General features: G+C 37.8%; 1 protein-coding gene across 8 annotated transcripts in view; it reads right to left on the bottom strand.

Moving 5' to 3' along the window:
- Positions 1 to 27,987, bottom strand: part of SULF1 (sulfatase 1) — a 138,318-nt gene that overhangs the window by 85,718 nt on the left and 24,613 nt on the right. For 6 of the 8 annotated variants that reach the window (XM_071737742.1, XM_071737751.1, XM_071737741.1 and 3 more), the window contains 2 exons: positions 15,785 to 15,854; positions 13,491 to 13,588 (listed from right to left, as the gene is read on the bottom strand). The exons of 1 other annotated variant lie outside the window; for it this stretch is intronic. The gene's annotated coding sequence lies outside the window, so the exon portion shown is untranslated. The remainder of the gene's footprint in view (positions 1 to 13,490; positions 13,589 to 15,784; positions 15,855 to 27,987) is intronic. One more of the 8 variants, XM_071737744.1, reaches the window with a different exon arrangement.

The following is a 27,987-nucleotide window of genomic DNA, read 5'->3' as shown; positions in this document are numbered from 1 at the left end:
GTTTTATCATTAGTACATTTGGCCACACTGATATTATCAGCTTCTTAATTCCGAGTTACTGCTTTGGTTTTAGCTCTGTTCTTTTTGTTACAATTCAGTGAGATTTGACAAGCACAGAATAAAATCTCCACATAAGTAGCTGAAAGAATTTCACCCAGGTGCACTGAAAGTCTGCTGAGGTGATCTCAAAGGAGCTCCCTGGGTAGGGAAGCATCAGTAGCAGAAAAAGGAAATGTCACATGAAAGCCAAGTACACTGAACTGCCCTTACATTAAATCCTAGGTGAAAATAACAGCAGAGACAACATGGCTTTTTAAAGCTTTCTGTTATAAAAACACTGATACCATTCCTCTTGGATAAAACACAGCTATCAATATGAAATCCTTCCTCCCTTAAGCACTCAGCTACAGTACTATCACACAAGTGGCTATAAGTTAGAAGGACACTAAGGCTGTCAAGGTGCTGCAGAACATTCAGCTCTAGGAGAGTTACAGGACAGAAATGCACTAACAACAGCTGCTCTGATTTCCAGCTTCTGGACTTTGTGATAAGCACTTATTTTCACTTGCAAAAAAAGTGGTTCTGAGCATTGTACCCCACAGATCACCTCTTTCCTGAATTAAAGTTCTGCAACAGGGGTAAATTGAATATGGACTAATTCACCTGCTGGATACATATCCATCTGCATCACACCACTTGAAGGGCAGAGGCTGTGCAAAATGCACTGGGTTTTACATCTCAGTGAATTTATAATATGTCTATATGCAGTGAAATTTAAAAAGATATGCCCCCAAAGCTTAATGTAAGCTACAGTATTCTTTCTCATTGCCCCCAGGCACTGCATATTGCAATACTGCTTCTTGTCTAGATACAAGGCCGTGATTAACTGATGATTAATTAGTTTAATTTATAGTCTCATCAAATTAACTGCTTTCATAAGTAATTTCTTAAATGACTTAGCTCATGTAGAAAAACAGGCAATTATTGACATAGTTCAAATAATTCAACACTTTGAGCAGAAAGGCTCAAAGAAATACAAGCAAAGTTAAGTCTTACCAAATATCCTTAATGAAGTTTTCTCTAGGGTCACAGTCAACATTTTTTTCTGGCTCCACAGAGCTTTCAGAATCTGTTCCACATGGCATGTCTTTGGTCCTTGTTTTGATAAGAAAAGATTAAGAGACTTGCCCAGGCAAATAGCAAGAGGTGGCTGGAACTACCTGTATTTATGGGAGTTCCCTATGCATTTAACAACAGTACTGACAATAGTTTCCTCTGCAGTTTAGGCAATGTCTTTTTTTTGCCACTGTTTACATTAAATGTCTGGGAAGTTTGGGTCAGAATCTTGTCTACAGTTGCAATCTAGAAATAGTTGATATATGTGATTGTCAACATCTGGGTCAACAAGGCTATATGATGTCAAGTATCGTTCACAAATGGATCAGACTGTATTCCAGCGATAAACACAACAATCCCAATCCTCTAATTTACTTTTCTTTATAAGTCACTATAGAAATTAAAAATATTTGCAACCCATAGAAACCTGAGGCCAGGCTTTCAAGATTACTCAAGAACAGATGTGTGTCACTGTCATATGAAGAAAGGACATGTGTATGAATGTTAAAAGCTTGGAGAAACAGAAAGAATGAGTGTCTCAGAGCTATTTTGTGCCATAGGCTTTCAAGAGCTGCCCAGATCATAGTGCAAATCTCATTCCAGGATTGATGCATTAGAGTGAAGTACAGTTTAGAGATGAATGCACATCCTTAAAATCAATCTCCTATTGGCAATGTAAGAACACCTATCCTACTAAACCTAAGTAAGCACTAAAACCTCCTCAATCTATGGATATCCAGAGTGGATTTTGGAACATTTGGACCTCTCTGACTGAAAAGTTCTGTGCAATTCCTCCTGGCTCTCGAGAAAGACATCTTAGTTAAAATTAAAAAAAAAACACAACAAACTGAATAAACTGTCTGCATTCTTGTGGCACTGTGCCTCCACTAATAAACCTCAAACTTCTCTTCTAGCAAAATGGACCATGGTGCTCCCCATCCCTTGACACATGCCAGCTTCAGGGTTGCCATCAGTGCCAGCTCCACTATGGGCTTGGCAGAGCAGCGTTGAGCCCAAATTAATAAATCCCAGCTGGATACAGGTTGACACCATCAAGAGCTTCTGTGTTTCCCAGGGAACTGGCTTACCACAGGGCCAGGTAAGATTCATACTGTCTTGTGAACTCCAGCTCTGTGTGGTGCAAAAGCAGCTGTATTGATTATGGAGCTGGGATGCTCCTGGAAGCAGCACAGTCACATCCATGTGGCTTTGAGCTTCAGCTAATATTGGTGGCATGAATAATCTGCAACACATGGGTCATCGAGTGCTGACTGTATCCTGCTTCTGAACGGCTGCACAACCAAGACATTTAGTAAAGCAGAGCTGAAACAGAAGAATTTAAGAGCTCTGAGCCTAAAAGAAATTCAAATCCCTTACTTCTATGCTGTCAGCAACTTGTTTCGCACAGAAAAACAAGATTGAATCTTATTATTTAAGGGGAGGAATTTTACTTATAATTGGATTCACCTTCATGCACAGGACCAAGCACAAAAATCCATGAGTCATTTCAGGTCTGTTTTGACAACCTGTCAGTGCTTCTTAGGTCTTAAGCTGAGCCTCTCTCAAAGTATGAACGTGCCCCTGAGTACTCCACCCTGCTTAGTGCTAAACAACTTCTTGAGGTGATGAGTGCTCTTACTTTATGGTATTAATCATTATTTGGAATAGTTCAGCCTCTACAGCACTAGCCTTCTACCTTCTGGTTTTAATGTTTTCATTGGAAATGAACAGGTTTAATTGACTTCCATAATGCCTAATGGGAATTAGCATTACTAAATGCTTACTGAGCACCCTGAAAATCAGAAGAAAGATGTTCTAGAGTTACTTACATTATGAATACAGGCATATATATATATATATATATTCTCTTTTTTTGGTGATAGGTAAATACACAAAAAAGTAGGTTATCCGTACACTGGCCCTTGCAGGCCACATAACAGAATAGGTGTAATTTATGTTAAAATCCCAGTAGTTTTAATCCAGTCACCATCTTTACTTCACGCATACATCTGCATCTACTTAAATAATATACCGAGTGGGATCCACTTCCACATTATAGACACCTAGATATAATTATCAAGATGTTGGTGTCATTACATGAGGAATGTGTCTGAGCTGCCATGACAGTCAGAGGGGAATACTCTGTACAGCCAGGAGAAGCTGGAAACTATTTGGCTATATAGGTGAAGCTCCCCAAATCCCATTGGCTTTATTGACTCAAATACTATTGCTTATAATGGGAGACCAGATATTGACACACTAACATCTACATCTGAGTCTCTGAATCTCACTCAGTATATAAGGTAACTGGTGTAATTTCTGAGCTATTGTCTAGCCCCTTTTACTGAAAATGTATTGAAAAGCACAAATTTGAAAGAATTTTAAGATATAATCAACCTATTGTGCATACATGGACTAAAATCTCCCTCAAACTCCCCAAAGGAGTTGCTCCTTTGAGTTTGACTTAAAGGTATTATACTGCTACAATAAGTACAGAGAAAAAGGAAGGGGATGGAAGAGTCACACTGAGGAGGGTTTCTTAAATTTCTGTAAATTCCTAGCTTGTTTCTAGGGAGTCAACAATCACCAAAGTGAAACAAGGCTAGAGATTATATCTATCTATGTCTTTATTAATATCTACCTACAAGCACATGCACACATATATATGCATTCCTTTCTTATATGCATCTTTCTTACAACTTAATAGACTTATTTCATCCTAAGGGTAGAGAAAGCATATTACTGTCCCATAAACTGCAGCTGGGAGGAAAAAAAATAGGCTTGTGTTTGGAAGCATCAATTGTAATCCTGAATTTGAACAATAAAAGCCAATATAATATTGTTGCCTTTGGAAGAGTGACAACGGCACAAGACCGCAACACTGAAAATACCCACTTACTGCTTTTCCTTATGCTTTAGGGAAGCTGTGCCTGAGTACTCAGTGCTACTGTGAGGGAAAACCTGGCACAATTTTGCCTTCTAATGCTTTTTTTAATCTCTCCTAAAGCCTAATATACTGTCATAGTTGATAGTACCCTGTTCTTCCTCTTCTCATCTGTGCTAAGCTAGCTAAGGAAGATTACCAGAATCCAAATTTTGCTGTGAAGAACAGGGGAGCAAACTCTATTGCATTTTCAGATCATATTTAGTGTCATCTTTTATCTGCCATCTTTACAGCCTTCTCAGCTTTCTACAAACATAAAAAGGCAACTGGGAATAGAATAAAAAGGAAACAGCTAGGGGCAATGTTTAAAGTTAGGGAAACTTTGTAAGGAAAGATGTGACAAGAGGAAAGAGAAAAGGGAAGCAGCAAAACAAATGGCACAGATGTGAGAAAGTCATGTCCACACACAAGCCTGTGCTGATTAAGCTAATCAGATGCAGTTAAAGCCCCGCATGGACACCTCTGGGAACTGTGACACATATGTGAACAAATGAACAATCCCTAAAAACACTCGGGTCACTATAGCATGAACCGATGTGCTTTTCAGCAGGCATGCAACAAATCACATCAGTGCCCTTTCAGAGAAACTTAGGAGCTTAACTTCAGAAGAGCAATTAAAATAATCCATACCTATCTTGCTGCACAGCTTAAGATACCTAAATTTCCTTGGAGACCTAATGCTAGGCTTCTGGGTCTGCTCACTTGTCACCCTGTCTTTGTTGCACTCATTGCCTAAGATCCTGCTTTTTAGCAAAAGCTGTTTGGGATATGCAAAACAGACATAAAGCTCCAAAGGAGCCAAATTTGTGTGGCACACATTGGCCATGGGAAATTCACTGGTTGCTGGGGGTCCACTAAGAGACTAAGAAGGTCCGAGAATCAAGCCCTTCTTATCCTGATGATGTCTGGAGCTCCAGTCTCAGGAGAGTTTCTCAGTCACTAGGCAGTGGTATCAAAAAGTTCAGTCTACTTCTCACTGAGAAAGATGCTCCAGGCAAGAACCATATGCAGGGAAGGAGGAGAAGGAAGAGGTGGGTTTTGTTCTGCAGGTTAGGTCACATGACGTGGGCTTTCTGGAGACTTTTCTGCTATTTATCAAATGATAAATTGGGGGCTATGGATAAACAGCCCAGGAGCAAGCACTGAAACGGAGAACATGATTTCAGACTCCAAGTATCTCCTTCCCAGAGAAGCCTGACGGTGACCCTTGTTTTCTGTGTTTGTGCAAGACAGATATCTAGGGTACCCATCCTTTTGCCAATCACTTTAAGCTTTTTCATTGCCCCTTGCTCAAATCCCAATCTAGACAAAAAAATCTACCATACAAATTGCAGGTAATACTTAACAATTTATCTATATTAGCAATTTATTAAGCAATGCTTAGCTATTTGTTTATATTAACTTCCTTTGTTGCCCTCAGCCTTAGATAACAAAGTTATATTCCAAGCATTTTCCCAAGAAAATGTTCAGGAGAAGCCATGTATAGTTTGTGGAAGTTTGAGAAATGTAAGGCTCCCATCTAGACCCTTAATGCATTTTCTGATTACCTGTTCAAGGTGACTCATAGCATTGTGTAAATCGTGGCACTGCCACAAAACTTGTGTGTGTCACTCAACAACCCAGGAAGGAGCCAGGAACTTTAGCTGTGCTTCTGAGCTTCAGCTATTTGATCAGTCTTCCTTCCTTAGGACCAAAGCTTGCAAAGTTTCAGAGAGACCATTGTTTTTTATAACTGCAGTTGCAAGGCTAGTTTGACCTACCATAACTAAATAAATTCAATTTAAAAATGTGCTTAAAAAACCCAATAAATTCTTAACCGATTCTTTCCGTTTTTCTATATCATCCAGAAGAAATTTGCTGAGAAATGTAAACTCAGCTTCAAAATTGTTTGCTATTTAGCTAGAGGCATAAAAATTCCTTTGGGAGGTCTGAACTAAATGAAGCTATAGATTTCAGACCTGGAGGTTTAATAATTCCCTCTGCTGTATGCTCAAAGGCACAGAGCCCTCATGGGCAGAGACTACGCTTTGCCAAATTCATTGAATGAATGCTAAAAAGACCCTGATCCACACAAACACAGAAACAACTTGTCATTACTTGCACTGTCAATACCTGAAAACATGTGACCTTTGCTGCTGGCAAAGTAACATCTTATAGCCCAGAGGTACATTAAATGAGCTTAACGTAGAATCAGTTTGACACTAACATTAATCTAGAGCATGTGGACTTTGGAGAATCACAAATCTTCTTTTATAGCTTGAAGCAGGTCAAACATCTTCCTTTATAAAAGCACCGTTTGAGTTCACATAGCTAAAGAAAATACCTACTCTTTAAAATTAATATCTCTTAAGACATATATAAAATATTTTAATTAAGGAAATGTATTCTATCCTGCTTACTTTTTCTTGGTAGTTTTAACAGCATATATCATTCTTCTCTTGATTAAACTCGTTTATTTTTTTTAGTGCCAATAAAATTTCTCATCCTTGAAGTGGCTGTATTTCAATGATGGGTGAAATAATCCCTCTTATTTTCTTCATATAGGGTAGCATACAATGCTACTTGAAAATCTATTTTTAAATTTATACTTATAGAAAATACACAAAAAGAAAAAATTGTCAGCAAAAAATAAGAACTAGAAAACTCTTGTATTGGTGGTTAGATAGAAGGTGCATACATTTCAAATTTGTATTTTAATGCTCTGATCTATGAAAGCATTTTGTTTATTTACAATATACTGATCAAGTAAACTTTTGCCCTGCACTGAAAATTCAGCTTAAAAAGAGACACCTTCTTATTCAGCAATTTTTGCTTATGAATAGGCAAACTTCAGAACTAGTCCAACAGCCAAAACCAGAAGAAAGGTTTAGGTAGGGTTTTTTGTTTGTTTGTTTGTTTGTTTTGGTTTGGTTTGGTTTGGATTTTTTTGGGGGGGTGTTGTTTGTTCTGTTTTGTTGGGGTTTTTTTGCCTGCTACCTCTTTCCAGCCACTAATGTTAAAAAAGTAAATAGGTTTTTATGTTACCTTGTTCATTAACTCAATTACATTCCTGTCAGGTACAGCAAGGCAAGTCCTTCTAGAGGTAAATGGCTTATTCAGATGTTATAATGGTGATAATCTAATGAGTAGCTCCATATAGGGCATCCAAAGGTAGCTGTAATAATCATGAATCATACAAGACATAGGAACCTCATGATTATAGTCTACAGACACGGCTGCATGCTTATAAAAATCACCACAAATTTTTCAGATCTCTGAAAGTGCAAATAGAACAGCTTTGCATTTGAAATATTCCTGGGGTAAGACAGATCCACTCATCACCTTTTTTTTTTTTTTTTTTTTTAAATAAAACACCTATAAGCATCCTATCACAGTTAACATCCTTTGAGCTAATAGATCTTTGTTGCTGTTGTTTCATCATCATGCTTCACCTTTACCTGTGTATTACCTCTCTTTATTTTTACTCCTCCCCATGCCACATGTGTGAAAAAGCCACCCACTGTGCTCGCTGTAAGCATCGTTGAATATAAACTTTCTAGAATATTAGGTGTAGCTTAAGCATGAGGCTCTGCAAACTCAGTTCACCACTTCCATGGCATCATGGCCAGTAGTAAGGATATTTACAAATTTAACGAAATCACAAGCTAAATTCAAAACTCCAGTTTCCATGGAAAAAGTGTTTTCTCCAGTTGTCTTAAGGTATTTTGCATGATTTCAACAGTTATGCATAGTTTTAATTATTCAGGAACAGACAGTGTACATGACAGTGTAAGTTGGTACTGTTCAAACTATGTGGGAAAGTTGTGGGGAAGACCTCCTATCTAAAAGACAAAGTTAATGTGTCTGTAAGAATCTCAAAACACTGCTGAAGACTGTTTTCATTTCAGTTACAATTACTGTGTCATCATATCTTTATTTGCTTTCAATTAGTTGCATGGTTGAACATCGTCACTCAATCATGTCTTCAGCTATTTATAAATATAGAACTAAAAGCAGCTATAAAGAGTTTGTTAATCAGTGGTTATATTTTATTGCCTTAGTCATCTTAATTTACATCTCACAGGATTTCAAAATCCCATAGAAGTTCGGGACCTGATCCCTGAGAGGTCTGAGAACACTTTGAGTGGGAACTGGTGTGGCTGGCAGCTTCCAGGATCAGTTCCTAGAGATAACCAAGCCCACTATGAGATAACCGAGCTGCTGAGCCACGAAGCCTGGGATTTTCTATGACGTTTAAGAACATCCCATTACTGCATTATCCAAGCACTCCTTAATCTTTTATGTAGCTGTTTCCCTCAGCTCTCCTGTGAGACGGTGAAGCGATGTTTTCCCTGTGGCACTGACTGTAGAGCTGTCATACAGGAAGGCTTCACTGGAGCAAGAAGGTGAGATTTAATTCCTCAAAATACCAGGTTAATCAACTAACTAGTGCATCAGCTTTCTCACTGCACTGTAAGCACCAAAGGACCTGACTTACTCAGAGAATCCCTCATGTAACCTCATCTCTTGTCTGTACACATCTTACCTATTAAGAACTGAGAAACTATCTGGAAAGCCATGCATTTTTCTTCCACAACAGGAATGAAGTTTAAAACATTGTTTAATCCTTCCCCAGAAGCAGTATCCTCACTCTCAACACTTCTTTAGGTCAGAGCCTGCACTTCACTAGTAGATAATCCAATTACTTGTCAAGACCAAAACCTACAAGGATTTCATGTGACACAGATAATAGGCCATTTTCCTCTTCTTTCTGGGAACGGAATGAGGTAGGGAAAATGATCACAATTTGTGTCAACAAGGAGCAAACAAATGTTGTCACAGATCTGTAAATCTGCAAGGCAACAACAAATTCTGGAAAGTTTTCCCATTAGTGTTTCTTGGCCCAGAGTCAGTAATTTGCTTCATTGCTATGTCAATAACACATATACATTTATAAACACATGTCCAAGTGCTTTTCTCACTGCAAGTAGATTTAAGCAGTTCCAGATATGTAATTTTTTTCCTAGATGACAAAAAAATGTCCTCTCTGAAGAAATTTTAAACTTATTCATATACTTCACTCAAAAAACATTTACAGTTTTAACATTACTCTATCTCACCACTGATGTTACATTATGCAGTTGTTTGTTCATATGGCTCTGCTTTAGCTGATTTCTTCTGTCATTCTGGTCTTAATACATAAAGCAAGAAAAGAGTTTTAATTCTAGTATTCTTTTTTTTCCCCATTCTCTGATTATATCATTACAATCTTAATGATGCTATTGGTATACTTCCTAATAAAGATATTTAGCATTTTTTAAAGAAAAAACAGTGAGACACTTCTGGATCAAGTTACTGGCAGTAGAAGTATGTGTCTGAAAAAAAATCTCCTGTCTGAATCAAAATATTTGGAAGGTACAGAGAAAATAATGACACAGACAATCATTTTACAAAATCCTCTTAAAAAAAACATTCCTTACAGAAAATACTATTAGGATTTTTAATCAGACTATGAGCGTCTTGTTTTCTTGGAATCATCAATCACCAATTCTCCACTAAAGCATGGTAATACAACTGATAATGGATAGGAAGGAAGTGACTGCGCTCCTGCAGGAAAAAGACCACCACCTAAATGTGGGGAAAGGTGCATAAATATTTCCAGACACCGGCATTCTGAAAGCTTGATCTTGAAATCTTGAGTACACTTAAGCAAAAGTTTCTGCCTTCAGTTTTGTACAGGTTGGGGAAGAAAATTTTCTATCTATATTTTTCTTGCCTGTCTCCCTTTCCCTGAGCACACTCTCAGCACACTGCCCACCAAACTGCTGGCCGCCTGTTCCTCATTAAGTCCTGCAGTGCAAAGAAACACAGCAGTAAGAAAACCAATGAAGCAACCTAATCAGCAGCTGAGAACCCCTTCCACTAAGTAGCAGGAGGAAACGAAGGAGAAAAACCTCAAACTTCCTCTTTGGAGCTCTACTGGTGTGAACTAATTTAATAGGGATGAGCAGCCACCAAGGCAAACAAGTGCCTGTTGCTTTGTGTGACTGACATGTGGTAGGTTATGGATGTACTAAAAGAGATTCCCAGAATCTTCACTTTCACAGCTTCTAAATGGAAAACTCCAAGATCGCAGACTTTCTACTGTATTGACAGGCTGTAAAAAGCTCCTTCTGGAGCTTGATCAATGGTGTATACAGGAAAATATAGAAGAGTTTATGTGTGAGATGGTGATGGAAAGGAAAACCAAATGGAGATGGCACTCATTTACCAGGTCAGATCAGAAATGTGCTGTATGCAGAAAGTCACAAAGCAGAGCGGAAAAGAGGGCAAATTTGTGTCTCCTTGGACTATTTCATTTTATCAGCTATATCAACTGTAGTTAAAAGTAGTTAAAAGTAGTTTACCCTGATGCATTTAGGGGGAAAACTCCTTGTCTTTCACATAATCATTCCTTTCTATGTAATTTTATTTTCCAAGAAAGGAACTTGAGAGAAAAGAGAAAATCGACAGCATAAGAGGAGAAAAGTTTAGAATGAATCACTTTTGTTTAAAAAAAATGGAATATGCTAATGAGCTAGAATGAAGTTCACTGATGGCAGAGACCACTTGGAAGGGATGCAGAAGCAAGCAGGTTAATGCATGGTTCTTAGTAGATAATCTTTGTGCATGCAACACAGAAATGTACCTCTGTGTCAGAGGATTTTCCCCATGGGAGTTGCCTATTGTTGGTAGGTATTTTCTTGTAACCTTTCAGCAGGAAACAAAGAAAAAGCCTCTAGACAAGGAGATAAAACCCCTCTTCAAGATACTGGCTAAAGAAAGGCTCCTGATTCCAGAACACAACTTGTCTGCATCTTCTGTAGACAACTAGTAATGAGATATCACACCAGAGAGAGGGGAACCATACCAAAAGATCATAGTTCTGCTATACACCTTCTAGTGGAATGTTCAGCTCACCTCCTGCTCATAGAACAGTGACTGTGGCCTCCATGTGAATCTAGTAAAATGAAGGATGATGTAGTGAACTGTGAAAAAACTTTACTTATAATTGCTGTATGTCTCTGCCCCTCAGAGCTCCCAGCCTCTCCAGACAGTCCACTACCTGTTGGCTCCTTTCCGAGTTATTCTGTGAGACCCATCTGATTATCTACCCAGGTTTATTGCTTGGAGACACCACTGGTCAGTCCAGTTCTTGTGACCTCTAGATCCCTTATGGAGATTCACATTCTTAAGCCCTGTAACCTGGAGTGAAATGTTGTAATGCCAGAATCTCTGGATTTTGTTTCAAGATCATGCTCATTTCAAATAAAGTAAAATGGGTTTTCAAACTATTACTCTTCCCAAAAATTAAGTGGCATTGAAAAGCCTGTTTGTAACTCGGGCTGGGATATGTGTGTGTGTGCAACAGTGAAGTTAGATTTTCTTTTAAAACTGACCCCAAGGGTTAAGTTGTATTCAACTTAATGTACTGAAGCTCAGTTGCCTTTTGGAACGTTAATGGATAATGTGCCAGGAAAAGTCTTTGCACTGAGAGTGTCATTAACAGATTATATACATAAGAGACATGATTTTTAAGCTTCAGGCCAAAAAGCCACCTTTTCATTTTTCTTGGAGCTTTCCAACTATTTTATCAATGGTGCAAGTGATAACACCCTTATTTCATAACAAATATTCTGAAGGTATTCCTAATGCTGACGAATATTAATAACATTTACACATACTTCACAGTTATAGTTTCATTGTGTGAGATACCATGACTCTAAATCTATATAAAATATGTTTATAATTGTTTTTTAAGAAATGTCTCTACAACAGCACTTGATGTAGTCGATGAAGAGTGAACCTTTTAAATTTCAGGTTAGATAAACAACGTCCAAGCTTTTTCTAAAGAAAAAAAAAATATTAACCTTTGGATCTGCAAAAATTGCTTGGAAAACTTCCAGTATAAAGTCCTTCATAAGATTATTCGTGCTTCCTGCCTTTCGTAGACTGGGAAAAATCATCAAAATGGTCACTTGTTTTTCTTTTGTATAGAGCTGGAAAGCACTGCAAATAAAAATCCAATTCATCCTCTTCAACAACAGCAAGATCACTCATCTAAATAATGTTATTTCATAACTTCCATTTCTGTGGAAACCTCAGGGATGCGTTTTCTTGGCCCTATCAAGTTAACCTCCTTAAGAGCAACCTAAGAAAAATAAAGATAAACCTAGGAAAAATTTAGATAATGTTGGGAGAGAACATTAATCTGGAACTCAAGATAATGACTAGATTGTTGATATAGGACAAGTTGGATATCCTGATATATTGTATGCAAGAAAACAATATGTTCTTTATATGGCACCAATATACAGACAAACATCTGCAGGGAAAATAAAGCAGATTGAATAATCTCATATTAATTCTAGTTGTTACAGAACATTATCTGAAGATCTGGTAATTTAAATATTCTGTAATTAAAATAAACTATGATCTAATATGTCAAGTAGTAACTGGTTCCAAACAAAATTCCATACAAAGACTTACATAAACCTGATGTATAACAGCTGTCTCTCATTGCTAGTAATATTTAAATTTTAAATTCATATTTTCTCCTGCCACATACATACCTGCTATTAAATCACATGCATTTGCAAATGGTTTAACCAGAAATATTTTATGTAAGTGAAGTGATGGAATATAATATAGGTGAGGAAAAAAATTCACCTCAGAGCATTTCAAGCTTCCCACTCTGTGTTCTGTCATGTGGCTTAATGTTTTTATTTGTTGAGACATAGCATTTGATACCCAGCCTAGTGCCATAGTTCCCACATCCCACACAACTTGCTGTGACTCCCTAATTCCACCTAAAAATCAGCCAGGCTCTGAAAGCACACAAGAAGTGCAGATCTTAGGGAACAGCTTTGGCAGAGATGCACAAAACAGCTTGCAGAGTGCTTTTTTTACCATGACCAGCTGCATACCGTGAGATTAGTTTCAAGTTTTCATAATCGTCGTGTTCACATAAACAAGGGAAAATTCCAAACCATTACTTTTTGCTTAATGTATATCTTTCCCTGCAGGAAAAGTGCACTTTTATCTTGACATAACTCAACACTATAAAATAGTCGTTTTCCTAGGCTCAAGAAAGGCATGCATTTTGTTCACAGAATATTATTCAATAACCACAAAACATACAATTTCTGGATGTCTTAAAAAAAATAGAAAGTTAAAAGTAGTAAACTTTGCATTGAGAAGCTATCTGTGTAATCATTTACTGGCTCACCACAATGTTAAGGGTCCTCAATCTTAGGGGTTACTCTTGAGTCTTTAAAGTTTGGCAGGATAGAACCTCCAGAAGATTTACTACAGCTTAATTATTGACCTGACATAATACTTAGGCTACGTAGCACATGCTGATGGTTTGTTTAGTTTTATTAATTACTGAATAAGTATTTTGCTTTTGTACCTTTGAAGGTCTCCTGCAGTTAATGTGCCTTGGTTAATTTTCATAGCATTTGACAGAAGTCTAGACGTCTCGCTCAGTGAATTTATTATAGTCAAAACCTGCAAAAAGGGGAAAAGGCATTATATCCTTCAGTTTGCAAAACTGAAATTATTCATTCCTACTTTGCTGCATCACCCTGCAGATCCAAGGTGACCCACATATAATTACCTTGCTTACAAGTAAGCAAGATGCCATAGTTAAAATAGTTGAAATATTAGAGTGCATCAATTAATTTTTAAAGATCCTGACTTCCTTGTGTTTTGTTCACTATGAAATTACTCATCAATGTGTACCTGCTTTTTCAGTGCCTTAATAAAACCAAGAAAATTTATGGCTGATGTTTCTCTACATGAGCAAAATAAATAAATAAAAATAATAATTTATACTATTGTAAAATAACTGTACAGAAAAGATAGTCCGTATTTTATTTAGCCTTAAAAATAAATGAATGTGCTTTTCTTTCGTATTTCCTGTGGGAAAGCTCTGTCAACAGAAATGTATAGCTTCAAGGTAAGAGTAGTCTTACTGTTTGCCTAAAAAAATTTTTATATCTCCAGCCTCAGATTCTAACGGGTGGTTCAAATAGCTAGATGTCCGACACTATGTTCTATAACTTGTCAGGATATTTTTCTGGAAATATCTGCAATATTTTAATAGACTTTTCAGTTTGGAGAAACTTGTCTTGGCATTCATAATTGTTAATTCATTTATTTGTTATTTTCTAAAGTGAGGTAATATCAGAATAATGTGAAATTATCGTGAGTGAGTCCATTTTGTCTTTCAACAACTTAAATGTAACTACCAGTATCTACTGTATTAATCTAAATTACTGATTCATTGCCTTCCTTTGACAAGAACCAATCATTTCATATCTGCTTTCTCCTCTTCTCACCTAAGCTACATATGCAAGATCCATAGGTGACTCTAGTCAGGAGAATGTCTCATTGACATAGAAAGACAACCTCTATTTCAATTATTTTCATGAGCACAGGAAATATTTGGTTGACATGCCCTATAATTTCACATTCCCTTAGTTTTGACTCGTCACAGCCCTCTGACAGAAGTGACATCACCTTCCCCACCCATCCTGGTGTTGGGTGTCTCCAGCCTCTGCCAGCACCCATGTTCCTGGGGTTGAGGGGAGACAGCTAAAAGAACTCATCTGACCAGGTACTGTTCCAGCCATCCAAAATCATGCCACCAAAGATGTTTGTTTTCAGATATGTGGGTCAGCTCTGTCATCTAGCTCTCTGTGTTGTCACACTACTACCAGTGCTGTCACAAGAAAGGAGCAGAACTTGGGCTGACTACCCCAGTAGCCAGCATGTACATCACAAAACCCTCGCCTCAGACACAGGGTCACTAAAACCACCAGAAAGGGTTTTCCTGATGAAGTCAACACATCACCCACTTTAGTTTCCTCTATTGTTAAGTCTCTTTCTCTGTCAGGCTGTCAGCTCCCCTTCTTCAGCATCTCTCCCTCTGGCACAGCAGCCTTCTGGAGGGGCCAGCCAAAGCCTGGCTGCCTAATGCTTACGTGATCTTGAACAGCTCTGGGGTTTGGCTGGTTTTGGAACAAACACGGTTCACTGTGCCCTACAACTGTTTTATAAGGGCAGTGGCAAGGAAGTCCATTTGTTCTGAGGACAGTGATCACAGATTTTTCATTGGAGAGCTTCTGAAAGGTCAAACCCAACCTTATTAGGAAAACTCTGGTGACTCGCACAGAAACCATCAACAAGAACAATGAACACATATGGGGAGCATTATTTCATGCACAGCTGGGTACCTGGGACCAAAAAAAGAGTGGAAAAAAAATTGGGGCATTTATAGCTTTCCGGGAATGGAATGGGAAAAAAAAAAAAAAAAAAAAAAAAAAAAAAAAAAAAAAAAAAAAAGAAGGAATGAACCCTCCCTTCAGTGAACCCAGAATGGAGACAATGTAAATCAAGGAACCTGAAATACACACCCCCCTAATATGAAGCTACAAAATTACATTTAACCTTTGCTTTTCTATTTCAGAACAGGTTAATACAGTGGTATATACAGTGCCTGGCAGTGGTCTCATTGTCACAGTTAATCATAAAGTCTTATGTATTTGAAATCGCTGGCTTTTAGGTGGCCAAGACTGTGCAAGTCTGGATAAGTTAAGTAAAAATGTTGCCAGTGTTTTGGAACTTAAAAAAATACCTCATAGTTGTTATTATGCTATAAAGAACTATTTGCAACCAACATTACGGTCCTCTAAATCTTACCTTTTTCTTATGTAAGGAAGAAATATTTTCATTATTTTTCCAGTCTTCCTCAGCTCAGTCTTTTGTTTTACTGTAAAAAATAAACCAATAGAAAGTTATAAGAACTTCTAAGTAATAAATTTAATAATATTTTAAAAAGAAAAAAACCTCCAAATCTCTTGCATTTATCTACACATTATTCCTAGGAACATATTCCAACATAATAAGAAAGACATTGCATACAATGCTTTTTTTGTGGCTTTTGAACTGTCCCATAGGTCTCACTGGGACTATTGCCTCTAACTTCAGCAGGAAAGTGTTACAGCAATTCTCTTCATTTATCATCAGTCATCTTTCTCCTTTAATTCTTTTCTTGAGAATGCTAAACTGATAGTGTACAGGATCTACAGAGGGCAGTAGCTCTCTAAAGCTGCTTCTGCAGGTGCAATGCAGAAATCCAGCGAGACTTATTTAGATTCCAACCAGGAAGTTCAGTTAAGCCTGGTTCCTAACAAAACAAAAAATAAACCAATGTTCATTCAGGTTTTTATGTGGATAGTTGCTGTGAAAACCATTAAGTCTGCCCAGATTTCACCTTGAAAATTTAAGCTCAGAATCAGGACTAAACACTCTTAATGTATAACAAAAATAGGTATGAGATAATTGGAGATGTAGAAAACAATGTTATTATTGTTTTACCTAATGCACATGTTTTGCTCTCTGTCTTTGAGAGATTGCTCTCCAGCTCTGAATAATTTATTTTTTGCTGATCTGATTCCAATGTTTTAGCAAGGCTGTAATAGCCCGGATAATCAGACTGAAGGGTTTCTTTGTCATTCACACTTTCTACTGTTGACCATTTTTTGCTCACCAATAATGTCAAATAAAATTATGGGCAACTAATGAAGACTTGCCTTTCTCTCTAGATACCCTCAGCATTCTTGGGCATGTATATTGCTGGGGCCAAGAGGCTAGGAATTAATAAAACCACTCTCACAGTCAATCACACTCAACACAACTTATGTGTCCCAGTGGCCACTGCTGACCTTCTCAGTGCAATAACTCCTCGGTGACCATCGCTAGGGATGGGTGAGTGCACCGGGTCCTTTCCCACAGGAGCTGGTTGAATGCACAGTAGTCCTACAGCAATTTTTTTCTCCCAGCAACATACATCATATAAAGAAAGGCTAAGCAGTCACAACAGAGCTAGTTTTTTCACTTACTGTGTTAAGTAGACCAAGTTTCAAGCACATGATGCAATGAAAGATCAGCTATCTGCTGCAGTACAAGAGGATGTGAAGAAGGGATGGGTATGAAAACACTATAAGATGATTAATCAAATTATTCCTGTGATTTCAAAACATAAATGAAGTCTTGCTATGTTTTGTTACAATTGCTTGCTGTAGTTACATGGAGGGGTGGGCTAGGATCCACAGGCCAGTTTTTTAGCTTCGGCTATATGACTGCAAATCCCACTGAAAGGTATTTTCGTAAAAAAAGAGTATTTTTTCCTATTATTGTTGTTGTTATAGGAAACAAATTGGGCAAAGAACTATTGGAAGGAAAGCATTTTCTAATGGCCAAGAATGTAATGGCAAAGAAAATAAAGAAAACAAATCATACAGATGAAAGTAAGCTAATGAAGGAAGCAATGGTTAGAACAGCAAATCAAGCAAAGGGAAGATGCCTCAAAAACAATCCTCAGATCACCCCTGCTCACAATCAATAAGCTGACAGCATGTGCACAACAAAAGCTCTTTCCCCGCCTGTTTAAAATGTCTTCTTCTTCCATTGAAAAAGAACCGAGATTTGTTTACCTTTTCCTTCTTGCTCACCACTGTACTTAAGATGCCAGTTTCAAGGGCATGGGATACTGTGAAATCAAGAATCTCCTAATAGCACCAACTGGAGTGAAACATTTGCTACAGAAACCTCTTTTTCTACACATGTGAAAGGGTAAATATATTGGATGATGACGCAGCATGACAATGCAATAAGCCATTGGATGGCATTTAGAAGCCACGTAGCATTGGAATCAACAGAAATCTTTCCATTTAATTTAGTGGGCATTGAACAATCTGTTACACAGCTGAATAAGATACATGGAGATAGTAGACAACACTGTCTAAGTTTCCAAGTCCTCGTTCTCCACATTTACAAGTGTATGAAAGTACAACTCTTTCCAGAATATGCACAAATGAGTTGATTATGACTAAACATTGGAGAGGAAGTTATGCCATAATTCTATTCTATGGAAAAAGTACCCATTATTTTCTTTCAATGATGCTGTGTTTAAAGAAATATCAGGAGCACTTTCATTTCTTTCTTCCTTTCCTTCTCTCTCTCTTTCTTTCTCTCATTTTTCTTCTTCAGGTTTGTCTGCACCATTTACTTTCTAAATTCTGAATACAGCCTTGGTTGGGAACCTTGTCAGAATGCATTTCCGACCTGTGGTACAGATGGAGACATAACAGTGTCCCACAAGAAAGTCTGACAGCATGCTGGGATGCAAGATTAGTATTTACTCCTCTGCCTTTGAACAACAGGTGTTTAGATACTGTTAGATGGCATCTTATTTGGGAATTTTGGGGAGTATAAGTGTATGTGTGACAATGAGATAAATCCTTCCTATGTAACACAGATGAATAATAAAACATAGGAGGCTTTACTACGTGCAGGACTTTTTCCCTACCTGGGATATACTAGTGATAGAGAGTTTTCCAAATCATTCCAAGAGTGGTAATACATGACTTACCATGTCCTGGAGCTGAAATGATCTTATTTAAGCTCACAAAAGAAACACAGTCCCAAAGCCTCCAAGCAATACCCAAGAGACTGGAGGGAGTGTTGCGTGTGATTCACTCCATCTCTGAGTCAGTCTTTAACTTACGTATTCAGTTCCATGCCAGAAGGGAGGTCTTTCAGAAAACAGGAAAATACTAGACCCACATCTTTCTCCACACTCAGCCAGAGACTTGTTCATTACTTCCTTAGAGCAATACTATACAAAGAATATCCTTAGGCAGCAGCTTCCCATTTCACCCAGAAACAATTTTATTCCACTAAAGGACACGGGGCTTTCTGTGCCCATAAAGTGCCTTTTATTTAAATATTATACACACAAGTAAAAAGAGCAAGATGACTGCAGTCATATCTCATTGAAAACAGAGTGACTTGAAAAACATTTTGGTGGCTGACCTCACAAACCCCAATAAATGGAAAAGAAAATGCAACAGCAGTCACCAACACCTTTTTTTTTTTTTTTTTTTTTTTGCTAGAACCTCTATAGGAATGACTGCAGAGCACTCTGAGCAACTGCAATTTATGTGAGTGTTCAATCCTCTTCTGTCCTTGTTGCCTTCAGTAAGCACTGTAAAAAGTATTTCTGAATAAGGATATATCCTAATATTTCTCAGGATTGCAGCTCCACTGCTGACACTCCAGGGAACTCCACCATTCACAGAGCTCTCCTACCACCTGGCACTGTTATCATGCCACCGAGCCTTGCTCATCATAGGCTCAGAAGATAAAAAGGCACCAAATACCAGCAACTTAAGAACATTCTGACCTCCCCACTCACACAGCAGTATTTCCATAACAATGGAAACATCTATTGTTTAAAAAAAAATAAAGATCAGCCTCTGCAGATCAATACAACATCTGTTTCTATTTGTGAAACAGTGAAGGGTTAAAACCCATCCCGTATCTTTCTAGGTACTCATATCTCAGTGGGTTTATCTCAGTAGACTAATTTCTAAAGGGCTTCTGTCAGTTACTGCTAAAGATGCCCAACTAAAAATCTTACATCATCAATATGCTGGATGTGAAAGAGGTAATTCAGCATAAGTCATAAAATAATGTCTGGCCCCCCCCTCATTTCTGAGTGAAGAAACAAAGAAGATATCTTCTAGGTGTCACCTTTTTGAAGAATAAAATACTGCTTTTAACAGGCATGAGCAAAACCATTAAATGAAATAAAACTAATCTATTTACATATCATTTCCCGAGACAACAGACTCCGCTCATTGAACTTTTCATCATGATTTTTTCTGGATATGACTCAAAATTTGCCATAGCATTTTATCCTCCATTTGGAAAGATGTGCTAGCTCGACACATGAATCTAGGATTCAATTTTTGCATTCAGGTTAGCTATCTAGTGACAAAACTGGACACAATTCTTACACTTCAAAAGAACAAAGGCCAAATTCTGCTTTCCAAATTGCAAGCAGAAAGCCAAACTAAAAATTTACCATTAAGTGAAGTAAAAATACTATAAAAACAAAATAGTAGGCAAAAAAATTATAATTAATGATCTAAAAGAAAATAAAACATTGAATTAATATCTGACACAGCAACACACTTTACATTCAACTTGCAATTTTTCATACTTTGATTTAACCACAAGATTTGATTTGGTGATATTCTCATTATTATTCCAGTGGAATTAATCTCCGAAGAAAGTGGAAGAAAATACTACTGCTCTTAGAAATGTCTAAAATGTGGCAGCATCTTCTTGAAATAGACTGAACCTGACAGGCACTTGTTCCTCAAAAATTACTTTTATACAAACCATTATTACTCTGCAATGTGTAAGGTAATCCTGCTTCTTCTATGCAGTCGTGGGAAAAGAAAACAAATAATTTGCATTTAGAGGATATCTATCCATTTAGGTATTTTGGAGATGCTCGCAAGCTGAAAATAGCCTTAAATTGTTAACATATATGTAAAATACATGAAGGGGGAGGTAGAGCAGGAAATTCTTTAAATGTGATTTGATGGGCACTAATAAGCCCCCAGTTATGTGCATGCTTTCTTAGTTGATGAAATATTAGCATCTCCCTTTGCCCAACTGTTCTGAGAGATTTGTTTTATCAGTAGCCAGCTACAGTTTTTTGTTTAGCAAGAAAACTAAACTATGGAAAATGTTGCTTCAGACAGAGAAATAACTTGGGGATTTAATCCATCAGGCTTTTCCTACATTTCAGAACTTAAAATAGCAATGCATTGTGAATGGAAACTTGACTACTCCTTATAAGCTTCTCTAGATAAAGAACAATGTCACTACAAATGAATAAAAAAGCAAAATAACCTTAATTTCAATATTTAAGGAGCAATATAAGACACTGAAATATATGAAAGCAAGGAATGAGGCAAGGAAGAATAGTTGCCAGAAACTTTGTCTCTCTGATTTTGAGAATGCACAAATTACTCGAAAAAGAAATGAAAATAATTCTAAGTAATAAATGTTTTGTGTTATCCTGTTAATGTCATTTTTTCATTTATTTATTGGTTTTTTTTGAGAAACATGAAACCTTTCATAGATACAAATGAGCTCTGCCTTCTGTTGAAGGCTGTAGCACCACTGAAGTTTGAACTCATTTAAACAGTGCTGCTGTGTTTTCAGTTCCTGCTGCTTTCTTTTTTTATTCCAGTGGATTGAAATGTGACCAAATAGCAGCATGACTGTGAATAGAAAAGATAATTCTCACACCACATTGATTTCAGTGCTTTGAGGAAAACACACACATGCAAACACATTTTCCTATGTCTGATTCAAGATACGAAAAGAAAAAGGGCAAATTTATGAGAAATTTTTCTAAAATTGGAAACACATCTATGTGTTTGTTTTGTTTAGATTAATGAAGACCTCTGGTTTACCTTACCATGATGGACACTAAACATTTGCAGTATGTTAACAGAGGTTAAAGGAATTATTGTATTAACTTGTACCTATTACACCCATTATCCTTAAGCAATACTGCATCAGTAATCAGTCAGTAAGGTGACTTGACAGTTTCATCAGAGATGTTTTGCATCCTCAACATATTATATAACACAGACTGCTATTAAATTTTGTTTCTCAGGAAAAAATACTGTTTTGTTGAAGTATTATCTTACCATATTGTCATACCTAGATTAAAGACAGAGGCAAAAGAACTCACAGATTGGCTGGGAGCCATAGTTTGTACTGCTTCCCTCATGTCCATGTAATTTGTTATATGAATGGATGTCCTTATCATGGACTGCAAAAATGGGCGACTCCTGAAGTAAAATATAACCAAAAGAATGGAAACTTAAGTTAAATATTCTAACACTAGTGATACAGAGATTTGTTTCCATTGTTGTGCCTCCCACACACACACAGAGAACAAACATTCACTCCCCTTATTAAAACATGATGGTGGAATTAGCTCTTACTAACAATTTTTTTCCATGTCCTACTCACAAAATCTAAATTAGATCATAGCCAAGCTTCAGCTACCTTAAGTATCCTCTTCCAGGGAGAATTTTTTTTTTAAACATAAATCTTTTGACTTTCTCCAGCAATATGAAGGACTGTGAAAGCTCTTAGTTGTAATAGCTATTTTAGCTCTTACAAAATTTGGGTCTACTTTCTTTCATTAAGCTTTTCTGTTGTATGTTTTTAGCTTTCCCTGAAGCACAGAAGCCAGAAAATAAGTATCAGCAGTATTCCCTAAGCATCACTGTAAACAGGATAGTGCAATACCAAGACAGAAGCAAAAACTCAAGACCTTGATGCATGATTTCAGATATTCATACTCTGCTAAATTAAGAAGTTAAATCTTCCAGATGTTCCATTTCTTTATACCACTATCCCTGGTCAAGGTAGCTGGCACTCTAACAGAGACAGCAGAATGGGAGGTCTGTCCTGGTAGGAGAGCTCCTCAGTGACTCTGGCTTATAGCCCAGAATATTAATTAACGTTTTGAACATAGCTACTTCAATTTACATCAAGATGAAGAGACTGGAGTAGTTGAGGGGTTGCTATGTAGCACATTCAGCTTTATTTTCCATGGAACACCTAAACTCCAGAAGATAAATGGGGCAACAGATGGGAGAAGTGATTCTGAAATCTCTCCAAGGCATCAGAGAACATGGATCAGTGCAGAGTAAAGATGTGTCAAGGCTCCAAGCTGCAAGTGAGGAGTCTAAGACTGTGTTTCAGATCTATTGCCCTACTAAGCAAAGAACAGACTTAACTAGCAAGAAGGAATTCTCTGCCTTCTCAGAGCCTGAACACTGAAATTATACTGCTGAGGAACAGAGTAGGTGGATCCATTCTCCTCCTACTGCTGAGGATCCATTCTTTTGAGGAGGTTCTAGGAGATGCTCAACCATCATTTGGATAAAAGTCTTGTGATTGAAAAAGCACTGCCAAAGAAATTAGAAACATCCTCCAGACGAGAGTGGTCACAAATATGTCTGTTCCACAGGAGTAATTTTACCACACATCTGCAAAGCTACTGTGCATCCAATGTTACATTTATTTCAAGAATACTGAGACAGTTCCATTGCACCTATACAAATGAGTTTGCACTGATTTAAAGAAGTCAATAAATGCCACTGCAGAGAAGCTGTTACTGTCAGAGACATGTACAGGTTTGTGGTGATGACTTCTGTCACATACTGCTTACCTCTGAGAAGTTACAGGATGATGGATAGGGAAGAAGGGTAGATAAAAACTGAAACAGACCACTCTTGCTGACAGCTCAATTCAGTCCAAAATAAGGTCCAAAATAAGAGAGTAACCAGGTTTTAAGATGTAATTCCACTGAAATTCTGGTTATTTTGCTAAACCTCATAAACAAGTATTTAAAACAAGTTTTCCCTCAACCACAACTCTAGAAAAATCCAGCAAAGTTATTTTAGCTTTTTTTTCCTCACATTGGGAAAGGTAGCTCAGATGTGAACTGAGCTTCAGGAAGTACATATCCCACTTTAAATAATCAAGAATTGGCTGAATGGTGCAGGTGGTCACATCACTTGTATAATGTATGCACCTGCAGCTGATCTCTCATGCCAAGAAACCTTCTCACTAAAGAAGTAATTCAGGTATTTTGCCCCAAACCTATGATAGGAGAAATTAAAATTATGTTTTCTAGAATAATAAGAAGTTGGTAGAAGTGATGTGTTCCTAATGAAATGCTTGGCATTGAACAAATTGAATCTTCAAGTCCATTCACAAAGTTCTTAAGCTGAGACAGCAGGGAGCTTTTTAAGAGGACAGGTGTCAGCAAACTCAGGTAGAAATCAGACAGGCTGACTGGGAACTGAAATTACCCAGAATAATCACTAAACTAGGATGGCTTTGAAACTTTAAATGTTTGAAAATTCATAAATTTCAGCTCTGTTGGTTAAGTTCTTATCTAGCAGCAAATAGAATTTTAAAGTAAAGTTATAAGAAAATAAATGCATCAATAAGATACACATGTTGGACTAAAAATGGATTGCTCTAATCAGCAGTTTGAAAGTTAGAGACATAGAAAAAACACCATTACTGAGAACTGACAAAAAAGTAATGGGAGAAAACTTGAAGCAACATGAAGATGAAGGAAGTCAGCAATGCCAAAGCTACAAGGAACTCAGAAGCAACAATACTGCTGACAAAAACAGAAGGGAAATTTTAAATGTTGTTTTCAGTGTTCCAGACTGCGGGCTGTAGTTGTTTGAAACTGATCTATTTCAGAACTTAAAAAGTTCACATGAAGTCCTCTCAAATGTCTCAAAAAAAATAAAAACCCACAACTCAAAATAAGATGTAAACTAAAAACCAGAATCTCACGTGGGTTTAGCTTGCTTGTTTTAAATTGCAGCCTTCGACACTGTTTAGTTGGGCTGCATAGAAATCTGTTGAATTCAAAAGAGAGTTTTGCAAAGATATTTTATTAAAGACATCTACTGTGACAGGCCTGGCCAAAAAGCAGGAAGAGGACCAACCAACCAACCCATGTGAATATATATTGTTGAGAAATATTTGTCCTGCAGATTCTTGGGGAAGACTGGAAGAGCTATTTACAACTGACCTAAGAATAATGGCATATTTTTGGAACAGATCACAAGATGGAATGGAGGGTTGCTTTAATAAGCTTCTTTTTATAAATATCCAGTCTACTCAGAACCACTGAGAAACCAGAATAAAAATCAAGAATAAAACTGAATTCAAAATAAGTCATAAAACTAGCAGCTTGAGGACAAGTGTTTTAAGCAACATAAGAAACTGTCATCAAGTTTGAGGCTGACACCAAATTGAGGTGTGTAGTGGATCCACTGTAGAGATAGTTTCCATTCAGAGGGACCTAGCCAGGCTGGAGCAATGGATCAGAAAGAACCACATGGAATTCAGTGAGGACAGATACTATTTCCTGCATCAGGGAAGGAAGGCTTTGTTGCAATTACATGACTAGGGATGGACTGGCTGGGAAGCAGCTCTGCTGAGAAGGACTCACTAGACCACTAGGCATGGGTCGTGTTAGGCAGCAAGATGCACATGAGCTTCAGTGTCCTCAGGAAGCATAGATGGCCAACAGCATCCTGGGCAGCATTAACAGCCATAGAGCCATCAGATTGAGAGAAGTGATGATCTCCTTTTAGTTCAAACTCATGGCACCTAGAGTACTGTGTCCACTTTTGGGGCCAGCAGTACAAGATCAGCAATGATAAAATGGAACAAGTTCAGTGGACATCCACAAAGATAGTCAAGGGATGGAGCACCTGCCCTGCTGCACCGATTTGTGGTAACTAGGCTTGTTCAGCCTGGACATGAGCTGGCTTCGGGGGGACCTCACAAAAAAAAAAAAAAGTAAACATGATCTATGGAAAGTCTTTCTGGGTAACCCCAATGGCTGCAGCTAAGATATTTCCCACTTAACCTTCATCAAGGAAAAGGCCAATGTGTTTAAGCAGGGCACAGGATGGAACACAATGAAACCTATGAAAAAAGATTAAGTTCACATTCTTTTGGCTTCCACTAAAAGTGTATCACATCACTTTCATTTAAAGCAGTTTCCTGACAGCATTGAACATGAGATCTTAAAGTAGGAAAATCAGAAGATAAAAGCATGAATAGAAAGCAGTTCGCCTCCTGAATAAAAAATGGGGGGAAGGATGAAGGACACATAAAAAACAGCAAAAGAGAAATAATTCCTTTAGACTTTTGTAAATTATATAATACATGGCACCCAAGGTAATCTTCCATCCTGTGTACTCCCACGTACATATACTTTAAGCTAAACAGTTCCTGGGACATATGTGGCTTTACCAGCATCGATTTCTGTCTCACTTGAGACTTGTAAGGAAGAAAGAACTTTCTTCTAGCACCACAAAAATTAAGATCAAAATTTCCAGTTTTAAGATCAAGATTTCCAGTTATGTAATTTCCTAACTGCTGAGGGAACAGATTAATACCTCTTTGACACTACCACCTCCTCATGTCCATTACAGCAACAATAGGCATGGTACACCAGCATATGATATAAGGTAAATGCCCTAGAAATGTCTGATTGTGCAATACTGAGCTCAGAATTTCTCGTGGAAGAAAAAATAAGTATACCTTTGAGCAGACTGATGTGTGGATTGATCAGGAGATACATGCAAGAAGCACACTGAAACACCACTGTCAGAAGGAGAGAATGTATTTTATTTCTATCGCCCACTTGCCAGATCTGGTCTACATTCCTTCAGGATATCCATCAGTTTTGTTTTTGAAGTTACTTATTCATTCAGACTCACTCATAATGCCTGTATCTATTGTGTCAGAATAGTGGTTCATTGTCCACCTCAATTTTCATCCTCCATTATTCAGTAACATTACTATTACGTGTAGATGCTGACGATTCATGAATAATCCAGGCAAAGAACTTCTTCAAACAATGAGTGGTCCATGCAGAGCTTTGAAGATAAGGGCTGACACATGGACTCCTCATTTCATACCAGATGGGACTCAGCAAGGTGTCTGGAAGAGAGGGGTGAAGCATTCTTGGAGACCTGCTCTGCCCTGTTAGGCTCTCATCCAAAATAGCTGCAACACTTTTTCTAAAGACAAGTAGTTTGACAGTAAGATATGACTTAAAAAAAAAACAGACAAACCAAAACAACAAAAAAACCCAGACTCATAAATGCATTACTGAGATCAACTCCAACCTGAAAAACTCAGCAGACTTCTCCATTACAGGCATGGGAGAGGTGGAAGTTCTGGCAGCTATAGGTAGTAGGATACTAAAAAAACAGTATTTTGAATAGCAACCAGATTCCCCACACTGCTGCATGCCTCTGTCTATTTTCCACTGTCATGGTTGCATGATGTCACAGTTCAGCATCCAGCTAAATTAGTGCAGCAAATGTAGAATGGCTGCATTACTGTTGCCTTTTACCTGAACTGTGTCAGACTGAACGTCAAATATTTTGTGTGGCAAATTTAAAAGTTGCTCTGCACCAAACTTTGCACTGGAGCTCCTCTGGTGTGTACATGCACTCCATTAGTAATCTTCAGTAGAGGAGAGAAGCAGACAGGTCACAGCAGTAGCATCACTCATCCCAAATGGAGCTGCTGCTGCTCATGACAATGACCTCAGTAAGCTCTGCAGAGGATGTAGAAAACAGCTTTATTCAGAGAAACCTTGTACCAGTTCCCAAAGGAAGAACCAGCAGAATGGGAGCAGTGTGGTAGGTATGACTGCAGACATCATTCACCACACAGGGATGAGTTCAAGCTCTTCGGCATGTATCCTCCAATAACCCTGTGGGTTTCTGATAAGGATCAAGGATTATTAAAAAGCACAGAAAAGGAGAAATTAAAAAAAAAAACCATACATGCTCTTTTTATACTGCTTGTGCTGTTAAGCCGCCAGAAGGAGCAGTGGATTCTCCACACATACATGCAAGGTAGACCAGGTTCCTCGAAATGGACCAGATCAGGATACGGTTACACAATGTCACTTATCAAAGACAGTGTGGACCTCAGTTCTAGCTAGATATGCTCTTCTTTTATTTGGCTTTCCTGCCCATGCAGGCTATTCTCCACTCTAAAAGGTCTACAGGATTTGCCAGATTACTCTTTTATGCTAAATGTACCCAAGTATCTGTGAAACAGGCCTCTTTCTTGAGGTACTAGTTATAGTGCATCTCAAAGCTTTCATAGTTGCTGAGGTGCAAAAAGGTACAAAATTTGTGGAGAAAACTTTGTAGAGCAATTTAGTGAGAGGGAAAATTGTATGTGAGCTGCCTAACATGGAAAAGATCTAAAAAATGGATGGAGCTGTTTGAACACATCTTTGCAGCTGCTCATCGTTCTGTGTTGAATTATTAGAGGGGTTTTTTTGAGAAGCCTGTTGATCCCTGACCATGTATCCCTCAAAGACTCTTCATTTTACAATTCCTCACTTCAGAACATCCAGGCTTTAGAGGATTCCAAAGAGAAGGAAA

The sequence above is a fragment of the Heliangelus exortis genome, chromosome 2 (assembly GCF_036169615.1).
Source record: "Heliangelus exortis chromosome 2, bHelExo1.hap1, whole genome shotgun sequence".
Lineage (NCBI taxonomy): Eukaryota > Metazoa > Chordata > Aves > Apodiformes > Trochilidae > Heliangelus > Heliangelus exortis.
The sequence above is the reverse complement of the archived record's forward strand: the minus strand, read 5'-3'. Positions and strand labels throughout refer to the sequence as shown.